Here is a 20,946-nt window from a genome sequence, read left to right as displayed (position 1 = left end):
GTCACAGAAAATCATCTTTTTAATGTTGCCATCTGAGCTAGCTAAGAACAGCTCAAAGAACCTTATTAAAATCTATCAAGAAGCCCTTCAAAGCAAGAAAAAGCACAAACTATTCCACCATCTTCCAAAAAATAATTTTCATGGTGTTCTGAAGGCCCTGAAAATGGGGCTGTGAACTGTAAGTGCTATCTCATCCATCCCTACAGATTGCCAGCAATAGGAGTCTGAAATACTCTAAACTCTTCAAAATCGAATCTGTTTCTTCACAGTGTGTAAGACAATTTAGATTTGTTCTTTCCTTTTTTTGCTTCTCCAGATAACTATGAAATACTCTTAGAGACTTCACAGTGTCTAAAGCCAGTAAGGTCGTTCGCCAAAGTTCTTTAGATAATTGGATTAGATTCCATCTCCTTTACAGTACTCAGAAGGCTACTCATCTCAGAAGAAAAGTAAGGGTATTTAAAACAAGTGTATCTTGAAACAACAGCTTGTCCTCGCTGACCCTTTACTGACAGTTCTAGCACATCAGGCACTAAAATGTAAGCTCCCACAGACGCAGGGGACTGTGAGATCCTAGATTCTATTTTGTTTCCAAATATGTAAGTACAAAATAACAGGGAAAATTGTCAAGAGTTTTCCCTGGTATTTTCTACACTATTTCATTAGTAAATTCAAAAGAAGATGATTTTTACATTCTTTTGACCAGATAAAATGCTGCTTCTTCCAAGTAGTCTATTTAACTAGTGTTCTGTTACCCTCAAACTTATAGCACTGACATGATGTATGTTTATTTGTATTATTAACAAATCCATTACTATAGGATAGGATTATCAAATATATTTAGGGGTTTCCTGCAGCAAAGCTCCAAGTGATTTCACTGGGACTACTTAGCTCAAATCTACCTGCAATGCTGCAGCACAGGCAGAGAAAGATGGGCCTGTGCCTTTCTGAAGGAGATGTGTAACGTAGTTAATATCTCTGAGCTGTGCCAGCTTCAGCATCTTCCCAGTGAGGTGAGGGCTGCAATTGCACAGATAGCAGAAGATGATGGTGATGGTGGGTGGAAAGAGGTGATCGCAGAGGGACAGTTTCCGTGATCAAACTGCCTGGTTATGGTTCTATTCACCAGTATTTGCTAGAGGTAACACTACTAGCAAACCAGAGGTTCTGGTCGCAGTAAGCATATTTTCTCCTTCTCCTTTGCTCAATGTTCTTGGTGAGAAATATTATGGCCCATTCTTCAAGAGCTGCTTTTGAGACACGTTCACATGAATAGGCAGGTCTTGCATTTAACAGTGGAAAGCCCATGGTCCAGCCTGTCTTTGATTTCATGATAGAGTCTTGATGGAGCCTTTGATACTTTTGCTGGGATAACTGTCTTCAAAGGTTGCAGTAACTTCACGGTTGGAGCTTACTGAAATCACTTCCAGCAGTCTGAAGATAGTGAGTTATGAGCTTGATAAAGTCTGCATTCAAAAACAAGGATTAGATCCTTCTGGACATTTGAGAGAGATGGTCATGCAGGCTACTGCTACTGTCTCAGTTTATCAGAACAACAGAGAACTGGAAGGATCCCACATGAGATCGTTTCAGTTCTTCGTGTTTCCCCCTTCTAGTCAACGTAATTTACAATGTCCTTGAAGATATGCTAGATGCACATATAAAATGTGAAAAGACCTTTATAGACTTGATCTCACGTCATTATTTACAAGATTATGATGACTTCCTCTCTTTAGTGGGTGGGCAAGTAAAAACCCATAACATTTGAGCAACAAAGATACAATGTAAGCAAGTTACAGATCTAATAATAAAATCCTGAAATCCTAACCCCTCACCTTTACCAATGACACTATTTTCTGCATAGGACAGTTAAAACCAACAAGTAAGCCTGGTCAGAGTTCACTGGAACTGGAGAGTAAATGTTCCCTGGATGCAAAGAAGAAACGAATGGGAAATAGAAGAAATGTCATTCCCAGAAGGGCCAATTATCCTGAGAAAGAAGCCATTAGCTAATCAAAACTGATAAGCGTATTTAAGCAAGTTTCATATTTTTCACTTACATGACTTCAAAGTGGATAATCATTCTGGTCATCTGTGAAGAAAGAGAATGAGTCTGGTCTGTTTTTTCTGCAGGCTGGTTTTTCTCTCTCTGTTACAGTGAATAGTTCTCAAAAGCAGCATTATCAAGTGAAACAAGAATGGGAAAACTGGTTATAAGCCATTTAATTATGCCAGACCTTCTCTCTACCATCGTTTTGATAATGTGGCTTTTAAAAAACTGCTGACATCAGTAATGAAAGAGAAAGAACAAAAAAGTGCAACTCTGTTAGAAGTACTTCCTTGGTAATTTGGAGCACCACAAAATCTATAGCAAGCCAGAAAAGGTAAGAGTAGTGTGTGTGTGTACACGCGCATATGCATGCATGCACACGCACTTGTGAGAAGATGCCTTGGTTTTCAACCAGTTTCTTCTTCATTATCAGAAGCCATTATTACTGATGAAAACCAGCCACATAACACAGTGTACCCATGATCACTGCAGGCATTCTGGCCTTTTTTCCCCTATATTTCCTGGTATGCCATGCACTAGTTGATGATTTTCAAAGACCGTGAAAAGTTTACCAGTGATCCAGGGAGATTCTACTCTTTGCTGCAGTGGACAGGATGAGACATGACAGGTATATTATTCTGAATGTATATGAAATGAATGTCATCTTCTAGTCTGCATTATATATTTATTATCCATTAGTAGCAAATAGCAGTAATAAACAGAAGACTTTCAACCCCCAGAATTTGTGCACAGCCAAGTCAAAACTGGTCCTCTAAACACAAAGTTTATAAACTAAGCATTTTCTTAGTTTATTGACTCCATTTATTTATTTACTCCATTTTGCACTAATGGTGGTGGCACCCACTTGACAACATGAAGTAAAAGCTTTCAAACAGTAATGCTATTTACAAAGCCCTTGAGACCAAGTCATTGATTTGTCAGCTTTGTCTTTAAATGAAGACCATTCCATAATGTTTCAGATAGACGGAAAACATGCTCAGGCCTGAAACAGCCTCAGTGGTTTGGGCAATAACGGGCATCCAGATACTCATCTTTACATGGCCCAGTGAGGTATTCATTCACTGCAACCTGGAAAAGGTGGAGCTAAATGGCAAGGAATAGAGGGAGGGTGGAAGGGCTAGTTAAGCGTGTAGTCCAGTGCGTGCTTTATTCACAGCTGGCCAAGCAGAAATTGAAACAAAAGAGTTAATCTCTGTAAATCCTTCTTCCAGGTTTCCTCTGGAGTGACAGGGAAGGCATTTCAGACAAGTCTCAGGCAATGACGCATGCATTGGTGCAGTTATAACCACAAGTAGAAGGTTTTCTCCCTACAGGGTGATTATGACCATTCCTAGAAACAAAAGAATATTAATGGAAAGGGGAAGGCTTAAGTCAAAATGCTGCAGGATAGTTCTTATTTGGTGATCTTGCTTTCACCTGTTGTTTCTGTAGTGCTTACAGCAGGACAAGACAATCTGCCTGCTTGGGTTTGTCTTTAGACATTCCTTGCCTTAGTATCCAAGCAGAGTCCTGCTGTACAGCCTTATTGCTGCGTGTTCCTTACAGCATCTGTCTCTGTTAGAGCCTGACCTTCACTGCATCAAAAAGGCATTTAAGGATTTAAAAATTGGTAGTGGGGGTGGGTTGGACATGCTCCTTCTATTCTTTTCCTAATTTCCTTTGAAATGAATGTATTAATATTAATTTTTACCATCCTCAGTTCATATCGATTTATGAACCAATTTGCCTTGTATGGATTATTGCTCTTAAAATGTGCAGATTGGCCACTTTTGATAAATCCAGCACGCTATCTTGAAGATAGTAATTTTTCATTCTAAATTGTTGCACACAGCTTGCCTGCTTTATTTCTCATAGTTGAAACGTAATCTTTCTGAACCTCATACTAAACTCGTTTGTCCCAACATACTTGACAGAAACCACAAACTGCTGTTGCCCCACTTTTAGTTTGGTAATTACACTACAGACAATACAGGTAAAATAAATAGCTATTGGAATATGCCTGACATTCATGTGCTGTTGTAGCTTAATAATCTCTTACATCTTGACAAAAGAACTGAATACCTAGTGTCTTTTTTTATCTGTCTGTGCTAAGTTATGATGACCACAGATCCTGTCAGTTTTGGTAAGCGGAAATTATACTTCAATTTTTAGGATGCATTTGACCCCAGTGTCTTTATTCTGTTTTGTGTTCTCCTTACCACTCATGCCTTCTGTGGGCAAACTGATATCTTAAAATGAGTCAAGACATCGTTAAATCATTCTTGCGTGCCTGCTTGCCAAGGGCTATTAGCACAAGAATTATATGTTACTGTGTTTCCTTCCCAAATCCTGTTTGCTTGAGGGAGGAGTTGATTTGCTTTGATTTCTTGGGAAGTCATTGTCACTCTTCCTTCTTGACTTTGACACCCAGCATATTCTTAGACTGTGCACTAAGACCAGGTGAACATTCTTAAGAGATGGCATTTAAAAACTACCTTTCTTCTGAGTTGTAATTATCACACACCATCTCTCATTCTTATCACTTTGTAATTATAGACACATTGTGGAATTTTTATCAGGGCCTATTTCAGAAGTGGGCGAATGAATGGAGTTTCTCAATCTCGACAGTGTTGCAATTTTCATACAACACAAAGAAGTTTTCTTCAGACATTTGAAGTCCAGAAGTAACCGTTACAGCATTTGGTATTGTGATTCTGTTAAATATGCAATAGAATTTCCTTTTTCTTCTCTTAATTTCCTGTATTTAATCTCTAAGAACATGAGGAGTGTTAAATGGATTAAAGCACATCTCTTAAAGTAACCAATAAAAAATACCTAGGGGAAGAGAGCATGTGCTGAGAAATATTTCTTACAGAATACTCTGTTTCTCAAATTCGGCAATTTCAGGACAGCCTGTAATGGAAGTCACATATGGACCATCACAATTAACAGCCCTTGATGAATCTGTCCTTCATGCCATATGTATTTCCATGGTTTTTGACAGACAGACCTTCCAGAGAAACCAGTCATGATTTTCAAGTAGTGAAGTAATAGAGACACTACCATATAACATTGGTAAGGTGGTCCAATGATTAATTATCTCTGTTAAAACGTACACCTTATTTTTACCTCAAATTTGCACAGCTTCAGCTCCCAGCTGTTGACTCTTCCTGTGCTTGCCAGTTTGGAGAGATTTTTGCTATCTGTAAGCTTCTTCTTAGATAGATGTCCAGATATAATCATTATGTACTTGTATATTTGCTCAGACAGGAGCCAGGTGCTTAGCTATACAGACCAGACAACTTTTGTTTTGGTTTCTGTTTTGGTTTCTGTTTTGCTTGGGGTTTTTTTTGGTTTTGTGGTTTGGTTTTTTGGTTTTTTGGTTTTTGTTGTTGTTTGTTGTTTTTTTTCCCCAGGAGACTGAACTTGCAGCAGGTAAAGTACTTTCAGTTAAAAAAACAAATAAAGAAAGAAATCCCTTGGGAGCTACAGATTGTAATTTTTCACTGGACCTTCAGTGGGCTTCCTTTCATTTAAGGTGCCTAACTATTTTGGATCTCTTTCCAATTTGCTTAGGAGCACTTACCTCCACTTTTTTTTCTATTGCAGGAAGGTATCTGGATGGTCTCAGCCATGTGCTTACCTTCTCAGGTTCTGACTTGGTGTTTACTAGGGGCCAGGTTCTTTCAAAAACCAGTAAGGTCTAGCAGGATTTCTCCATGAAATCATAAGTACCATGTGTGTTTTTATGCATGAGTGCCCATTAATGAGTGGGTAAGAGTGAAGGAAAGAAAGGAATGGGGAATGAATAAAGTTTCTCATTATAAAGACCTTTCTAATGTGACATTGCTTTTGTACAAAATATAGACACATGAATCATCTTATGATTCAGACTGAGCTATAGTGTGGGACACTACCACATACCACAAAAAGAGGAAGTGATGCTACAGCTACACAATACACCTGAAAACATAAATAACGGACTCAGACAGAGGATGTATAGAACATAAAACCCAAATAGTTGTCTTCAGTAGAAATAAAGCATGAGCTGCAGCAAAAATTTAGTCAGTATGATAAAACCCCAGCAATTTAAGATCTGATGCCGATCTGAAGTCGGTGAAAACCAGCATATTTATTGGTCTGATACAGCCATTCCAAGTTACGGTAGGTGATGACCTGGCTGTAAGTGCATTGGCAGTTCTGGGTTGAAGCTTTAAGCAGCAATAGTGAGAAGTGATTAGCAACATTAGAAATAACCTCCCAAATGAAGGTGTAACAATTTGAAAACTTTCTGGAGACGGCTTACACCAGTTGTTTATTTCAGTCTGTGGCAGAGATCTGGGACTGTGAAAGACAGATACAGTTTCAACCTCTCATAAAGTGTCATTTCAAGTGCTGTCAGCTGTGAGAGGAGGAGACACTAACAATGGGAGTGAAATACTCCTCTCCTCATGTAGATCAGGTAAATATGGGTAAGTGTGTTATGATGCGATGGAAACGTTAAATTTGTAGACATTAGTGACGCTAGTGACTAGTAATTAACATTAGTCGAGTAGTCCACAAGAGTTGTTCTTGCCTTAGTCATGAGCAGTGCAGAGAACCCAGTTTAAATGTCATTATTAAAAACCCTGCTTACAGAGTGACTTTTCTTGCAAAAAAACTCTCTTACAGAGCAAAAACATATATCTTATCAAATCAGTTATGTGAAAACTGCTGGCATTATTTACCAGGAGGCAAAGGGAAATCCTTAGCATAAAGACTTCCCTCAAAATAGCAGATAAACAAGGAAGACAGAAAAGAATATTAACTTTCAGTAATTAAGCATAAAACAACATAAAGCTTTCTAAATGATTTGGTGAAAACTTGATAAAGATATAGGCATTAACAACAAAGCCTTTCTTTGAACAGATCCAAGGAAGATGAATAGGGAGACTGTGGTAAGACTAATAGATGATTGTCAAGTATAAGAAGCATTGATACAAAATAAGGCCACAGGACAAACATAAATAAAATCTACACGTTTGTGCATACTGGAGGTTCCCATGACTGATTTTTTTCTTCACGCAAGATGCTTTGAAGGGTGTCTCCCAGATTCAGTTGTCAAGGGGTTTACAATAATCAAGGATGAAGAGTACAGTGACTGAGCAGTAAAACTGAAAGTCATCTGAGTTACAAATAACTTCACAACACAAAACTGTGAGCCAAGGATGATGCTGCTAATTCTTGCTTTTAAAAGAACAAAATAGGATAACGTCAAAAGCCAGTGGAAACATATTCTGAGGTGGAAGAGAATCTTTGGATTGCCAGAGTCAGCTGAAATTTAAGGGAGCTGGCTGCAGGTACTCGAGCATTTACAGAAAAGCCAGTCGGATGGAGGAACAGGTCAAGAAAAGGGGACCTAAAATCCAGGAGACACTGACCGTGTTAAGAACACTCAAGAGCAAAATGGAACTGAGACAAGGAATCAAGAACCAGAATTTTTTGAATGAAATCCATGTTTTGTGTCATTGATTAGCAAGAAATTTTTCTCACTGGAATTTCAAATTCAGGATTTTGTCTTATTTAGTTCCTCAATAACATGTCCGAGAAGGAAACAGTGTGAGATCATATGGACTTGGAGCATTATAGTTGATCTGCTAAGGCACTGGGAATGTAGGAGGTGGCACTGCTTTTGGGGCTAGGGCAACCCTTCTGCAGGGATCCTATCACAAAACAGAGAGCAGGATTAACTCTGCTGAGTGACCAAGCCCAAATGCCAGAGAAGACAACCATGCTGCGAGCCCTACATCTCTCTGAACACAGAGACTAGATATTTGATAGGGTACAAAGCAAGACCTGGTCTAGTACGTGTTTCTCAGTTAAATAGTTGATTTTTTTTTTCCTAAGAACCACAATATTATATTTATCTCAATGCTTAGCCTCCTGAAAAGAGAGATCTCATGCTATCAAGGAGATAGCTGAATTACTAAAAACCAAACAAAAATTAGTCAATTAGAGAACAAGACTACGACTATTTAGCTAAACATGTCTGAATTGCAAAAACATAATACATGCAAAAGAATTCAATTATTTCTTGGCATAATATCCAGCATTCATCTTTAAGGATCAAAACATACACACTTTTTATTTAACTGCAAGACAAAATGAGTCAGACAAACATAAAATTAGTCACAACTGAAAGGCCATCTCAGAACAATTATCTTCATGATAAAAAATTATGACATCGTCACAATACAAATTTGTAAATAACATTTACTCACAACATTTACAGAGTTAAGAAGGCAAATGGTGCAAGGGAGCTTTGTTCTTTTGTTTCGCAAAATGAAGGAAAGTTTCTTACATCTCACTCCTGCTTCTGAAGAAATTATAGACCTGAAATAGCAGGCTGAGAGAGAAAAAGCATTTCTTTCCATCCTACACAAGCACCTGTCTATTTTTTTATGAACATCAGCTTGCACTGTATGCCAATAACAAGTTACAAATATCTTGTAGCATTTCTTTGCGAAATTCTTGATAGAGGGTTTTTTCTGAAAGAATTCACTGTGATCACAACATGCATCACGAAGTAACACCGTTAAGATCATCCACTATTCTAAAAACATGCAGGAAAAATTAAGATGGATGTGACTTCTTGCTCTCAAACCACGTGCAAAAAAGCTCAACAGTCACCAAGGACTTGCCCATTAATTCAGGAGTCTACATGTTGTCTGACCACCCTCTTTGGGACAAATCCAATTATGAACGCTTATCAGAAAAGAATGCCAAAATCCCCAATAGACTCTCTTAGTCTTCAGGCAATACATCTCCTCTTGTGTTTAAGGGCACTTTTACACAGCAGGTACAGAGAGCCATGCTGTGTCTGCCTATGCTAATTCCAAACCCACATCCAAATGGGAGTGTGATGCAACAGATTCTGGGACAGGATGGGGCCAGAAGCAATAGATAATTTCCTGAATGAACAGAATCTTTGATGAATGACTGTACAATCAACAGCTCCTTTGAGAATAGCTCTGCTAATGAAGACAGGAGCACCCCCGTATTCCCTCTCTACAGGAAAAACTTGTTTTCACAGCTCTTCCAAGGGAAGTAACTGCGTGAGGATTTCCAAATTTGCATCAAGTCAGGAGTACGATTGTGAACAGTCAGTGAAGATGACCTAAATGAACCTGACTGATTTCTCAAAGGAGATGAGTATATCATTTGTTCCTTTGGCAGATCTATAGGGATCTATAGGGATACATAGCAATGTACACCTTGCCAGCGATAATGAATAACTGGAAGAGGTAAAACCTTCAGTTAACATAGCTGTTCAATGTCAGAAAGAGTGCCTTTTCACTGCCTAAGGAACCCACACCACTGAAAATGGTGTGAGGAGATAAGCTTACTTGTCTCCTTGGTATTTCCTATTAGCTGTCACCCCTTTGTGATGTTAGCTTTTGATCATCCTCTTCTTCAGGTACTTAGATACTCATTGCCCATAAGGCTATAGATTGTACTAGGCACCCAGGCATGTAAAAGCTGATGTAATATCACTACCAAGATTTTGTGTGGATCTAGCCATGAATTCTTCAGAAAATAAGCTCTGTGAGTATATTTTCAATGGTTTCAAGTATCTGAAATCCAATAGTGTATTATGATTAATTTTTTAGAGTTCACTTCTAAATGATAGTTTTGCTATCATTAGGAATGAAAAGAATTGTTAAAAGGTGGAAACTGGAAAAAAGCCAACATAAAGAAAAATGGCATTTTATCCTCTTTAGTGCCCTGTGCAAAGCTGTGTGTGTCACAGTGAAGTGTTGTACATACCGGTCTTTTAAAAAATACAGTGCAGAACTTACTGCCTGTGGAAAAATATCCTACTTCTCTGCAGACTTCAATCATCAGTGTCCCCTTCAGGTACGAATACTTTAATCAGCCATTTGAAACAAGCAAGAATTAAGCTGATTCTTAACAACACAGTTGAGCGTGGCACAGTATAGATTCTTCTAGGAGCACTCAGTACTTCTCCAAGCATCCCTTCAGATATTATGATTTGAATAAGATGAAAAATTAAATTCCTTCAGGATGGAAGTCAGTGGGGAAAACACCACTGATTTTACTAAGGCAAGAATTTCAGAATTCATTTTTGTCAGCTTGATATAAAGAGTTTTTCTGCTCAACAGTATCTCCTTCCTTTGTATATATGCATATTTGTGAGGCTGGAATTCATTCTGCTAACAGAAAGATTTCTAAGGAAGCAGGAGCTAATCTGAAAGAGACACTTTTTAAAAACCAGACTTCATGACTTTGAATAAAATTTATGAAATATCATTTCCTACATGCAAGCTTGTCATATCTGGAAACTTATTTGTGCAGGTAGGCTGAACAATTAAGCGTGCATCTGTCTGCTTTTGAGCTCAGACGGCTGTTTGCACATGTAAATCGTTATAAAACATGGCATTTCAATGCCTGGATTTTAAAAAAATGTATTCCAAGGTTTTTGACCTGGAGCCTGATCTCACTTGTGCGGATACAGATTTCTTCAAGTGCATCTGTTACATTGGTGTTGAGACCCCAGTACTGTTCTGCTTAGATTTGATTTCGGAATGGTCAAGAACTTATAAAATTCTATATTTAAATGCCATTTTGTGTTATGGCTTGTGGACTGCCATGAAACTTCGGCTTTGTTCCATTATATATTTCAAGCACCTTATTACGCACAACCAGTGAGACTTTGGGTTTGAGCTGTGGAATCTACAGCATGTTAGTGATGATACGGCTTTATTATGTGTAGAAATTAGAAAAAAAGGCAAAGAGAATGAAGGATTTTCTTTGAAGAAAAAAATTAGACAGCACCGTTGCTGTGCAGTCTAACTATGATTGACACTTTCTTCAATTCTTTAAACATGACCTTGACTTGCTCTTGCACGTTTGCTTTTTTTCAACCCCCATTTGAATACAGATAAATCTGAGCTCCAGCCACCATCTAACAGACATTCCCTAAATCAGCTGCATGGGTGGACAATGATTTCAGTCTTCAGCTACGTCAGATTAACATTAATAACAGAGAGAAATGATGGAGGAGGTGGTGCAAGTCTAAGAATATATTCAGGGGCATAGGAATGCTTGTGGAAGTCTTTGCTGAAACCTGCACTTACCTTGTATTTGCTGTTGTTGTTACCCTTGCTAGCTAGAGCAAAAGTCTGGTGTGTAGGCCCTCCTGCACTGGCACGTAAACAGTCAAAAAACTCACTGCTTCCACGACCATGGACTATCTGGAGACTTCAGCATGGCTGAAGTTGCTGAAGTGGCTCCAGGGTGGACAGAACACCATGCATTCTGGTCTGGCCTTAGCTCACCCCTCCATGTTTTCATTGTGTATGTTGTTGCTAAGGTAGTTCCTACATGGAGAGGGACAAGAGGTGCTGCACAGATGGTTCTCACCTGCTCTTTCCTCTCTGAGCTATGGAGAACGCTGGGCTGCCAAGAACGAGTTTCTCTTGCAACCTCAGTGCAGAGCTGTGTACACGCAGCGTAAGGCCAGCACAAACTCGTCTGGAAAATCGGGCTGTTCTTAGAAGTACTGATTCAAAGAGAACTCTTTCATGGCCAGTTTTCCAGTATTACTATTTGCAAATGTGTCCTTGAATTTTGCTCTTTGTCCAGCGTATTGACTGTGGAGCTTCATCACCAAGCATGTCTAAAGTGTGATACTGAATTTCACTCTCAGATACTTTGATATGTTATCTTATCTGAATAGACACTTTGGATGAAAAAGACAAAGTGCAATGACATAGTGACTATGTGAGAGTACCTATTAACATGTAGATAGAGATAGAGTATTTATACTTTTTTTTTTCCTTAATTTTTGGTACATGTTTTGTTTTTCCCTTTTTTAATTCATACAGTTTTAATCTAATCAGTCAATTGGGGCCAGGGGGGAGGGAGGGAGAGAGAAGGGGGGAATGAAGCCAGCTATCAAAAAACTCACATTGCAAATCTCTTCTAAATAGTTTTATTGATTTGTTTTGACTTTCTGACATATCTAGTTCGAGTACTAAATTGACATCTGACCATCTGGCATCAATGGTTGTTCAAAGTTGCTGATTACAGTTCAGATGGAGGTAATGTTTCTATTGGCATGCTGGCATGACTTTCAGACGTGAAGGAGTTTTGCCAGTTTCTCAGTATCATGACTGAGTCATGGCAGAGGGGAATACACATTAGTACTGGCATTTGGGTGAGAAGTGGTGGAAAAAGATATTTTTGTAGTGTGTTTTGCAAGGAAATAGAAAAGGAGAAGAGAAGAAACTCACCATTTATGAACATTGTAATGAACTGGAGATGAAAATATAAAAGCCCTGCACACACACACACAAAAAAAAAGGCAAAAATAGTAAAACCAGCTTGTAGAGTTTTGTAACAGAAATAAAAGAATGGTATAAATAAACTATGAATGCAAATATGTGCATGAAAGCACCAGAAGAAGCAGCAGAACAAGGGTTAACAGACTCACCTATACTGATAATGAAGGACACGTTCCCAGGACACTGCTCCCTGGAAACCTTTCCCAGAAGCAAAATTGAGGCATGTATTGTGTCTGCCAAGATCTGAAGGCCTGTGCACTGATAAGACCACGACACAGATGACCTGTCAACTGGATGACTGCAGCCAGGTTGCAGCAAATCACATATGCTTGTCTTATTAGTCCACCGGGAAAACAGACACAGATTTTAAACAGACAAGGAAAAACAAATAATGAGACATGACTTTGCTTGAAGAGACTGAAGTAAGCAAGATTCTGAAGCAAAGGACTGTCCCATAAGAACTCCAAAATAGTGTAAAATGTCTACCCCCAAAGTATTTCACCATTGCCAGTCAAAAGAACATCAGAGGTGTAAGGAGGATTCGGTAACTCATGTCCCCTCTACAGAATACAGGTGTTCCTGGACAGACCACTTGGGCGCATGTGTCCTGATGCTCGTAAGTATGTGGGTGTGAGACTGTGAGTGAATGAAATCTGAGACCGAACGCATGCAAGTTGGGAAAATCAACTTAGAGACCGTGTAAATAAATATTGCCTTCCCCCTGCTTTGTTACACTATTTTCTCACAAACAGCATGAATTCACTTCAGAATACTGTCTACTTTACCACTCCTATCTGAAGGACAAAACCAGAAAGGATTAAGAAAGTTACAGTTTTTCTGTATTCCCCCTGCAAGAGAAAATACATCACCATTCCTTGGTGTCTGAAGGCTGCACACAGAAGTGCAAGCACAAATCCATGACCCCTCACAATGTCTCTGCGAAAACCCTCAAACCATTGAGCTGTTTTCCTGAACTAGAATGTTAGCTTCAGCATCATCATAACATTGGGTTTTGGTTTTTTTTTTTTTATTATTTTTAATTGGCTTTTTGTACAGGCTGAAAAGGCTCCCCTTCAGGGGAATTAAGCAACGAATACATGATAAACATTTAGATGTTTTACTGGACTCTGTGCCAAGTCTTTTAAAATGAAAGCCTGCCTGATCCCCTTGTATGCTGTGTGATCAAATATAGCCTGATGTCATGACAACTCACTTGGCCTTGTGTGACTTGGTTTCCAGAACAGCTGGAGCATAAACCCACCAGCAATGCCCACAGATTTATGCAAACAGAAATGGTGAAGTCACCAACGCACGGTTTCAGCATGCTGAAGAGCTACCGACCGAGTTACACAAACCCCAGCACTCTATAACTAGGTGCAGGTAGATATAACCATATAACCATATAACCATACAGGTAGATATTTTTGGAACAATGCTGGCTCTGAGGTAGAGGAACGGATACAGTTTAACTTAAAGAGAATTGCTTTTGCATTCACCAGAACAAGAGATAATGGCCCCAATTATGCTTCCAGGTCCTGCCGTGAAGCTCTGTTAGCTTTAGCGGGAACAAACGCACTACGTTTGTCAGACTGCTTCTAACATCAGAAATATATGTTGAAAGCAAGGTTCTCTGCTATTACGCTTCATGGGTCTAACCCAGCCCACACCGATCTGAACTGGTTAGTGAAGTGAGATTAGATGTAAGCTGCAGCTGGGAGTGGGGCTTTAGGCTCTCAAAGACTATGGTCTTCCTCACTGCTTATATGAAATAGCAGCAATAGTGTAAATATAGGGATGGTATATGCACATTCGCTTCCTTGACAAGGGGCTTTCCTGTCTTACATCAAAATATGGACATCTTCCAGCAGTGAAAGCCATCTCATCTGACCAGAGGTTCATTTGATCCCAGGTCATATGGCTGATGTTGATACAGTGGCGTCATAGGAAAGGACAACTGCATGAGGCACATGTCACCTGGTGGGCACCTGTCCATGTGGTGTGAGACATGCAATTATCCAGTTACCCAGCTGAGGTGGATATCATGTTGCTTGCAGGAGAGGTGATCATCTGATAGGATGTGTTTTTGAGCACCTCCATAAGCTGTCTGTGATCAATCCCCCCCTCACTGAAGCTCAAGTTTTATCTGATTTTTACCTAGTGAAAAAACAAAACACTTGTCATGAATTACATACCACCTAATGTTGCAAAACAGACAATACACTTGATGGACCCACTGAATTGCAGCAGTTATGAAGGCAAATAAAGTAGCAAGTCAGATTTTTTTTCTTCAATTAGCCTTTCTAGTAAAATATTTCATTTTATTATTGCACTGTTTAATAGGTAAATGCTGAAACTTATCTCAGTTAGTTTGATGACAAGTGACTCAGTTTCCATAATAAATATGCTCACGAGAAGCCAACTTTGCTTGGATCAGCTGTATCAAAAAAACACTGTCAGAAATTATACTTCTGAATTTAATTCTTTAACGTATATGTCAGTGAATAAGGTCATATCTCTTGAGCCACAAACTAGTGGAGATCCGTAAAGACACTTTTTTTTCCAATTAAATGTCTCATCCAACTGCACCAATTTCAGAAGATAAATGCCAGGGACCAACAATTATGGTGAACACAGCTATTCTAAGAAGAAGTATTAGTCAAAATAAGCAACAGGGTTCTCGGTAGTTGAGAGGCACATTTTCCAGAGATCTGTAAGAACCAATTCAAGGTTTAGCAGCATGAGACACAGCTTCTCCTGAGAAAGAAACCTGCTTTGTCAGATGCAGCCTGTGTCTGATCATATGTGGGGGATGAACAGGGCTCACATGAAAGAGAACTGTAGAGAATGTGCTCTGGATCAGAAGAATAGCTCTGTAGTGCTGTACCCAGACGTAGGTAGAATTCACTTATAGCTGTGATTGTTAATTACCAGCTTTCTTGCATCTGTTTTGCTTTGTTCACTTTTGGTTAGCCCTGAGTATTTATTTGTATCCTGAGATTCCATAAGGTTTAGCCTCTCTTCAGACTTTCGCCTTCATTTTATCTTTTTGTCTTTCATTATTTTAAACATTTATTTCCATCATGCAATTGCTTAAATTTCAGATTTCATTTGATGGGAGTATATTCCATCTTCTAGGCCTTGATTTCCAGTTACTTTCCTGTGCAAGAACTTTACAGCATCCTCAGATACAAACTTATTTTTGGATTAAGCCGCAAAAAACCTGATATTATAAAACAGATTGTAGGTTCACCTCCATCATTTTGATATAACTTGATCTGTCTGAGTCAGTGGCATCAGTTTTTACTTCCTAGGTTTTGGCTCTTGGGTCTGCTTTGTCCACGGAGGACAGGTTTTCTTTTTCCTTATTTTAGGAATTGATGTCTGTCACCTGGAGTAAAAAATTGGCCATAAAATGACGGGGGAGGGGGGGAGTTTGCCACTTTGGCACCACTACTTTCCAAATACAAAGCAGCCTGGTCTTACTGAGTGAAGGCACAATTAACTCCCCTCTCTCTGATTTTAGCTTGTAAAGGGCAGCATCTGCTGAAATTAGAAGCCAGCATAAACATTGCCCATTGTTTTCCACAGCGAAGGACAGCCTCTGGCTCTGTAGCATGTTAACTGTCCAAAAGTCTGCCCTAAACAATTTCTACCTCACCGCAGCTATTTTTTGGATTGTGATTGATAGAGTATTTCATAACTTTTTTTTACATCACAGCCTTCTTTCCACTTAGCAAGAGCCACTGGATTGCATCTGGCAAAGGACATTTTCTCCCACAGATGCAGCATTTGGCATCATCAGGCCTTGAATTGGTTCTTGCAGCTCCATGGAAAATATACATCTCACTCTTTACAACCCTGTTATGTATTTTGGGTAATCGGTCCTCCCGGAGCCTTCAGTGATAATCCACTGTTCCCACAGCAACGCAGCAATCTTCAGCCTGACCCAGAGGCCGTGCTTATTAGCAGACAGCTTACTTGTAGGAATGCCTCCAGTTTATTTTATCACTGTAGAAGGTCACCCTTTCTACAACAATATCAGCAACTATGTTACAGAAAGTTAAAAGGAAATTACTTCTGGTTTTAGTGGGTACCCAAAAATGTTAAGTCCACTTTCATGTCTTCGTTAGCATTTCTCTCCCAGACATCCATCAGCCATGAGGCTGAAGATGAGACTACGTAAGTGTTCTCCCTAACAGCAGAATCACTCTGGTTATGGGTAGAACTGAAGGAGTAGCTAATGAATGCAAACTAACTGTAGAGACTTGCCATTTCTCCATCCTTGGTATAGTAACATCAACTAAAACGTGAGTATTGTTTTATCTGGTTTGACTTGGACAGTGACATTTGTAAATGCAGAGTCTGTCACCCTTGGTTTGCTTCCTTTTATAAGAAAGTCAACTTTATGAAATACAAACACTGGAGGGAGGTTTTCCCGTTCTACTTGGGCCTGAAACTCTTCATTTCTCTTGTGCTTGTTACTGCCCTTTCTAAGACAAGCCATTTTTTCCACCCACTTATGCATCCTTTTACATGCCATCTAGCTCAGGATACAGCAACTGCATATCCCAGTATCACAACAAAAATCAGCTTGTTCTGGAGTTATGGAGTTAAAAACGGTAGGTAAATGTACTAAGCGGTGAAACTTGAAATGGGAGGTCTTGACTGACTAGCCACTGCACCAATGCATTGTAAATGTTAGAGAATCTTATCACAGATACTGAGATCTGCTCTCTGTGCTTGTTCTTGTCATTGAGCAATGAATACCAAATGCCTAATTGAGCTATCTTGTTTTCTAATTTTCTTGGCTGTGCTGAGTCCTTAAACATGTCAGAGAAATGTACCAGCTGAAGGACTGAACCATTCTTTTCTAACAATCACTGAGTTTAAAAGCTATTCATCAAGGTGTCCTACTTAGAAAACTCAACTACAATAACCACACTCTGGAAACATCCATAGAGGCACAATGTAAGTCTTAAGAGGCACTTTATGCCTCCATTTGCCATCCTTGGAGAATGTAAATATCTTACTTTGAATATGTTAAAGTATACAGTGAGCTCATTGTGAGACAATTATTTATTATTTTAGTTCTGCTTCCTCTTAATCATCTGTTCAAAGGCTCTTTCAGGCTGACCTTTCCAAATGTCAGTGTCCAAAGCAAAATGTAAGGGGTGTCTTAATGCATCACTGGACTTAATATGTGCAAAAATCCTGACCCAAAGTCTTTTGAATCCCATTAGAAGGTTCCCATTGACTTAATAGCTTTAGGTCAGGCCAATAATTACTTGAGCTGAGGCTATCTCAGGATCTTATATCTAAGCACAGACCATCTTTTAAGAATATCAGGTCCAGAGGTGGCGCTAAGCTAGGAGCTCAGTCTCGTCTTGAATATTTCCATTCCGTAAGGGAATAATAATTTACTGTTTGCATTTTTTATACCGAGAAGAGATGCATGGCTCTAGAGGGAGGGTTGAGGTGAAGGTGCCAGTCAGGATCTGAGATTGCACAGAATGGCAAAGAGCGAGCTTGCAGGAAGGAACAGCACTCAGACTTCTGGTGTTATTTCCTTTTTTTCCCATGCCTCACAGACAAAGGGCTTTCTGGCTCTTCACAGTCTTTAGTGAGGCTCTCAGTGCAAAGAAAAATGCTGCATTTTCACAGACTAAAGCTAGCCTTCTTTCTAACTATTCCCAGGAAGAAAAATTACCTAGAAGAAAATTACATACAAGGAATCACAAAGACAAAACGGCGTGTTTGAATCTTTCCCTTATACTATTTTTGAGACTAAAGGCAGTGAAAAGAAAGTGCTCAGCCCTCAAAAATCTGTCTGCATTTGTCTTTGAACATCTCTGCTGATCCTGTGTGTGGAAGCAGAGATGTGCAATTTGACAGTGGGTTGCTTTTATACCAGATATGTGTTTTTCATCTCCCTTGTGAAAATCTGGCCGTGCCTTAGACCTACTGAATAGCTCAAGATGATGGCAATTCAAGCAATAAGGCCCTTCAGATAATTGATATGTACAATTCCAAGTACAATAAGCGAACAGCAAGTTTGTGCTGCATCCAAATTTGCAAGTACAATTGCATGGGTGACTGACTTTGAGATTCAAGCAATGGCGCACAGGTCTGTCCTATTGCTATACCACAAGCCATAGCAGAAAGCGAATATGGCACTGGAAATAAAATTCTGGTGGCCACCTTGTCAGAAAACTAAAAGGTTTTCAGACAGCATAGTTCTATAAGCAAAGATGGTAATGGAACTATGGTGCAAGTGAAGTAAAGATCACATTCAGTTGTGCGAGTGATCATTAGAGCCTCTGTAAGAGGTCATTGTACTAAGCATTATTTTACTTTGTGGAAATTTTCATATAATTCATACATTTGATACAGGCAAACTTCTGGAAAACCAAAAGGCAACTTATTGTTCCTAAGGAGAATTTTTTTGTCTGCTTTAGGAAGTTTTGCTGGCTTCCTGAGCCCAGTCACTGGGTTTTTGTTTTTTTTTTTTAACGTGAAGTACTAACTTCAGCCCAGATTTCTTTAAATACTCCAAATAAAGAATAACTTCCCCAAATGGTTCATATACCTCAGCAAACCCTGAGGCCAACCTGCCCTCATCACAAGATTGCAATGCAATATCTCTTTGATCTGGCTTGCATTACAGAAATATTGTTTTCTTGTGGGTTTTTTTTCCCCCACAGTTCTATTTCTAGCCCATTTTAAATGTCAACACAATAGAAGTTTTTTTAGAAATTGGTTTTAGTTAGACAGAAAACAGCACTTGCTCTGCAGTTGTTCACATTTTTCAAAATGCTTTGACATGGAAAAATGATCGTTATTATTTTTTCATCTACTAAATTGGTCCTAAAATGTTAGCTACAATAGATCCAGTGCAGAAAACATGGTTATTAAAAAGGCTGGAAGGTATTTTATTAGAGGGAAAGGTGCGTTTCAGAGATATTTTTATTTTAGCGTGAAAAGACTGTTAGGCATTATATTGTCCTTCCTTGTCTGTGGTGAAGTGTTACTGATTCTTCCTTTTGAGATACTAATCTCATAGCAATTACTAAATAAATTCAGCACAAAGAAGAAAGCTTTCTAAAATTCTGTCTAGAAGTAATAAACTTTAACTGCATAAAGACAATAGGTTATACTTTCAAAATTAAACTTTAAAAAATGATTTTAAAGAAAGCTATTCCCTCCAAGAAGGGGTCTTCAGTAAGCAAAGGTGGGTCTGGAGGACAAACCTTGTGAGGAACAACTGAGGGAGCTGGGGTTGTTTAGCCTGGAGAAGAGGAGGCTGAGGGGAGACCTTATCACCCTCTACAACTACCTGAAAGGAGGTTGTAGACCTCTTCTCCCTGGTGACAAGTGATAGGACGAGAGGAAACGGGTTCAAGTTATGTCAGGGGAGGTTTAGATTGGATATTAGGAAACATTTTTTCACTGAAAGGGTTATTAAACATTGGAATAGGCTGCCCAGGGAGGTGGTGGATTCACCATCCCTGGACGTGTTTAAAAAAAGGGTAGATGGGGCACTTAGGGACATGGTTTAGAAGTGGCTCTTGTCAGGGTAGGTTAAAGGTTGGACTCGATGATCTTAAAGGTCCCTTCCAACCTCAGCAATTCTATGATTCTATGATTCTACTCCTCACAGCTGGGTGTAGCTTAGGGTGCCTGAACTTTTTTGGTATCCGGAGGCAAGTCGGTGGCCTCAGCACAGAATCCAAGTTGGCTAAATTGGTATGAAAATCTGGCTAAGCTACACAGCACCATGCTACAGACATAGGTTAAAATACTGGCAAATGATTCAGAACAGTGTCTTATTTGGTCCCCAGTTTAACCACAAACAGGATCCAGGAAGAAAGGGAGACATATGACACAATAACAAATACCTTTATTATTTTTACCTCAACAGGCATTTGTTTGCAGACCAACAATGGGCTGAAGCAGGGCCTATTTAAAAACAGAGGGCACAGCACCAAGGTAAATCTGCCTGCCTGCGAGGAGAGGAGGGGGATAGCAATGCCATCTTGTCTCCTGCCTTGGTGCCCGGCTTGAGCACGTTGGTTCCCTTTTGCAGAAGCCTGTGGAAAACAGCGTGGTACAGGTGAAGAAGGACAACATGCCATTGTGCTGTCAAGCCCTGTGGGGTGATTGAGGGAAAGTCCTTTGAGTAGTAGCTTTGTGCTTTGGCCACAGATGCTCATTGTCCCTTGTATGTAGGCTGTGAGGTTCAGGCAGAGACAATTTGCAGAGAAATTCCAAAAGCCTGAGAGGTCTGGATCCAGCTGCCACTGATTTGTTTTGAAAATACTGTCATACAATACAGAGCGTTCAATAGGATCCTTGATGGGGATCAAGATGGGTAGGAGTGGTAGAAAAGCTTTGCCTACTGGGTACGATAGGGTGGACCTGCTCTCTGGAGGGGTTGTAAGGGTCTATGGTGTGGTTGCAGGGAACTTTGGCTTGGAACGTCTTTCCCAGTGGAGTCCTCAGGAGCTATCTTGTAGAACAATGGAGATACGAACAGCATGGAGATAAGATACA

The sequence above is a fragment of the Larus michahellis genome, chromosome 4 (assembly GCF_964199755.1).
Source record: "Larus michahellis chromosome 4, bLarMic1.1, whole genome shotgun sequence".
NCBI lineage: Eukaryota > Metazoa > Chordata > Aves > Charadriiformes > Laridae > Larus > Larus michahellis.
This window is presented reverse-complemented; position numbering follows the sequence as displayed.